Source organism: Bison bison, unplaced genomic scaffold (assembly GCF_000754665.1).
Source record: "Bison bison bison isolate TAMUID 2011002044 unplaced genomic scaffold, Bison_UMD1.0 scf7180017864491, whole genome shotgun sequence".
NCBI lineage: Eukaryota > Metazoa > Chordata > Mammalia > Artiodactyla > Bovidae > Bison > Bison bison.
In genome coordinates, this window is record NW_011495050.1 from 572151 (window position 1) to 576516 (window position 4366).

Sequence of the window (4366 nt, forward strand, 5' to 3'; positions counted from 1 at the left end):
GGGGGGGGGGGGGGGGGGGACTGATTGAAGATAATAGATTTAATTTTTAAACTCAATGTTCAATAATAGAAAAACAAATGTAGTAAAATAGCATACAATTGTTATAAATGTTTAGAATTTATAGCAATGTGGAGAAAAATTTTAAAGAGAAATATAATTCAAGACACAACTATATTCATGTTGATACTTTGATCACAACTATATTAAACACAATCTGTATACAGAATAAAAACCTGGAAGAAAATATATTCGTATGTTATAGTAGATATTTCTGGTTGGGCTCATAGGTGATTTTTTTCCATGTACTTTTCTACATTTTCCAAATTTCCATATTAAGCATATATTACTTTTAATGGAAAAATTAACCTATATAAATTTTTTTTCAAAAAGTTCTTCCAGTCATTTGGTGATTTGCATTTAGTTCAAAGCTGCAGCAGGTTGTTACATAAGTGATTTATAAATGCATTAAAAGCCAAAGGGAAGGCGAAATCATCTTCCAGGAAAAACTTAGAAAGACTTTGAAAACTCCTTCCTATGAATATGTTTCTTTTTGCTGCTCTTCTGTGGGAAAGAGGAAGCAGGAGATCTTAGCCTCAGGAAGTGATGTCAAACAGTTTAGCTGATTATAAGTGCTTGAAAGGCAAATTAAGGCCTTCCCTTTAATAGGATGTAATTGGTTAAATACGGTAATAGACCACCTGTGGCTGAGACGAAGCCAAGTCCTGAGAAGCCCCTGAGACCACAGCCTGGTGTTGACCTGCCCGAAGGTCAGACGGGATGGGCTTTTGATTTCATCTCAAGTTACACAGGCTGTGTTACAGAGAAAGATTCTAATCAAAACCTGGGTGTACAATTTGGTTTAGAATATGTTGACCAATGGAAAAAAGTTACACAATTTTTAAAAGAATTTCTTTTTAGAAATTAATCAACCACCAAGCAAGTAAAACAGCTTTCCTGGTGTCTCAGATGATAAAGAATCTGTCTGCAATGCAGGAGAGCCAGGTTCAATCCCTGGGTTGGGAAGATCCCCTGGAGAAGGGAATGGCAACCCACTCCAGTATTCTTACCTGGAGAATCCCATGGACAGAGGAGTCTGGTGGACTACAGTCGACGGGGTGGCAAAGAGTCAGACACGACTGAGTGACCAACACACACATGCGAGTAAACAGTGCATCCTGTGTGCCAGGTGCTTTAGTAAGCATTTCGTGTATAATGAACTTGCTAACCAGTCTGTGAGACAGATTCGATTACTATCATCAGAATCAAACCCACTTTGCAGGTGAAAACACTGAGGCACAGAGTAAGCTTGGCTTGAGGTCACACAACTTGTAGTGGTAGAGCTGAGACTTGAAGCCAGGCAATCTGAGTTTACCATCTACATTTCTAATCCCTACAGTATACTGCTTCCCGAGATCTCCTTACTTGTTACTTGTGAATTCCATACACAACACAGGCTAGACCTTGCATTTGGAGCAATATGTCTTCGTACACTCCCATCTCCTCATGGCATCAGAATGATCACAAAAGTAGCTTTAGGGAAGTGAAAAAGCCCATTCAAGATTGCATCCACTGGGACTTCCTGGTGGTCCAGTGGTTAAGAATCTGCCTTCCAATGCATGAGACTCAGTTTCGATTCCTGGTCAGGGAACTAAGATCCTACATACTGCAACTAAGCCCACATCCCCAAACTAGAGAAAAGCTGGCATACCACAATGAAGACATGATGCAGCCATAAATAAATATTAATATTTTTTAAAAACGGTTACATCAGCAAACCTAAAATTACCAAGTGACAACAAATGTCATACACCTTACTCATACACAGTCTCATCTGAGCTTGAAGCATGATGCTGAGGTGATTTAATAAGGAGAAATTAACTGAGGACTCCTTTGGAAGTAGAAAAATGTTCACACGTGGTTTTGCCATAGTGTGGCAGAGCCATCCTTAACACAGCTAGGATAGCATCTGTTTTGGCAATGGAAGAAACTCCTAGAAGAGTGTATAGCTTCTTGGGTTCATCCTCTTCTTAACTAGAATGTGTCCTCAGAAATTCCCCAGTGACCTCAGTATCCTCTGGACTCTTACTAAATGGAAACAAACTTCAGGATGCAAGTTCGAAAATAAGCTTCTCTTCTCCCCAGACCAATTCTCCTTTGCAAATTTCTAAACCAGTGAAGGGCACCATCATGACCTAGTTACCTAAGCTAGTGGACATTGCGATTGGCTTCCCAACACCCGTTCCACCTGCCCCCTTCCCCAACCCCCTCTTATGATGCTAAGTCCATGGCAGTAATCTCATGTCCCATGCTAGTGATTGATGGGTTCAGGGAGGGCAGGTCTAAGGCAATCTAGGCCAAAGAAGCCTGAGAAAAGACTTGTTTTGAACTTCTCAGAAAGAGAAGCCAATACCCCCACACCTACCCCACCTTCATCCCATGTGAACAAAAACATATCCCTAGGGATAGTCGTCTCTTGACATGAATGGAAACCAGCCTCGGGATGAAGCCAATGCTGTGGATGGCAAGGTGGAAAGACAAAGAATGTTGGGCTATTGAATTCACAAACCCTAAAGTGAATTCTAACCTTCAGTCTTCTCTTATTTGAGAAAATACACTTCCTTTGTTTTTACCAGTATTCTTTGTGATTTTCAAGGGGCTTCCCTGGTGGCTCAGATGGTAAAGAATCTGCCTGTAATGCAGGAGACCTGGGTTCAATCCCTGGGTCTGGAAGGTCCCCTGGAGAAGGGAATGGCTACCCACTCCAGTATTCTTGCCTGGAGAATTCCATGTACAGGGGAGCCCAGTGGGATATAGTCCATGGGGTCGCAAAGAGTCAGACACAACTGACAACTGACACTTTCACTTTCACTTTGTGATTGTCAGGCTTGGGCTGAAAAATTTTCTGTCCTTTTCCCCCAAACTTACGTAAGACTATTTTCTGCTATCTATTCCTGGTGTCCAGCTCAATGCCAAACAAACAATGTAAGTTCAGTAAATATCTGTAGAATTAGAAAAAATAAAAACAAGGAAAGATGTCAATTATATGCAGTGGAAATCATCATCCTTACTGATATATTTTACAGATCCAAACAATCATCAAGTCCAGTCTGTTCTCCCTAAATATTTCAAAACTCACACACTTCTCTCCATCCCCATTGCCAATAATGATCTCGTTCAGGACACCATGGAAGTCTCGCTTGGGTTACTGCAAAGCTTTTATTTCCAAAATCCTTTGGTTCATTGGAATAGGCCTGAAAACAAAGTAAGAAAAAGAAATGTGGAAGGATGAGTCTATGGCGGGCGCAGCAAGAATTTCCTTGCCGTGTCACAGGGCAGATCCAGAGTGCGTGCCACCATAATACATCTGGAAGCAGCCCTCTGTTCCGGTTTTCCCTAACCTGTGGGTCTTCCACTGACTGGGCTGTCAAGACTGCCTGCCTGTGGTCTTGTCACTCCACTCACATCCTTATCTGCAATATATCCTTTCCACGGCTTGTCTGCTGCCTTGGCAGTGACCCCAAATAACAAATCCTCAGTCCAAGTTAGGATTCTCACCGGCCTTGGACCTACACAGCCTTTATGGTCTAACTTTACTCAGATACACCAGGGCCATCTAGCCAGGAAATTTGGTTATTTTCATCAGTTCTAATTTCAGTTCGACTCTGCAAATGCTGATCTCTGCTGGGAACATTCTAGACCTCCAAAAGGGAAGACAATGAGTTTGTCCTGCTCTCTGTACCCCAGAGTATGGTACATATCAGTGCTCAAAAATATTTGTTAAGTGAATCAAATATATATTGATGAATATGTTTATACTCCAGCAGCTCACAATCTACTGAAGGGATAAACATGAAGTTGGTCTACCACAAAGCTCACTGGTGTGTATATAAAAGGCAAAAATAAAAATAATAACATACATTGATGTTGTATGGCCTCAGCACATCTATCTGGGGACAGATTCAAGGCAATATTGAGCTACTAGCTTCTCTCAACCTTTTTCTACCTCAACAAAACTAAGAATAATATCATCATCTTGTAGGAATGTTACTATGATTAAATGAGATGGAGCAAGAAAAAATGTTTTAAAAACTCCCCAAAAGTGTAAAGTAATAATCTTGAATTCTAAACTCTTCCAATTTCACTTTTGTCATCTGTTAAATGTAGTAGAAATACCCACCTGCTCATGAAACTTTGAGGCATGGCTAGATGGGACTTCTCTGGTGGTCCAGGGGTTAAGAATCTGCCTGCCAATGCAGGGAACATGGGTTTGATCCCTGACCTAGGATCCCCACCTGCCACAGAGCAATTAGAGCCATGGGCCACAACTACTGAGCCCTCGCCTAGAGACTGTGCTCTGCAACAAGAG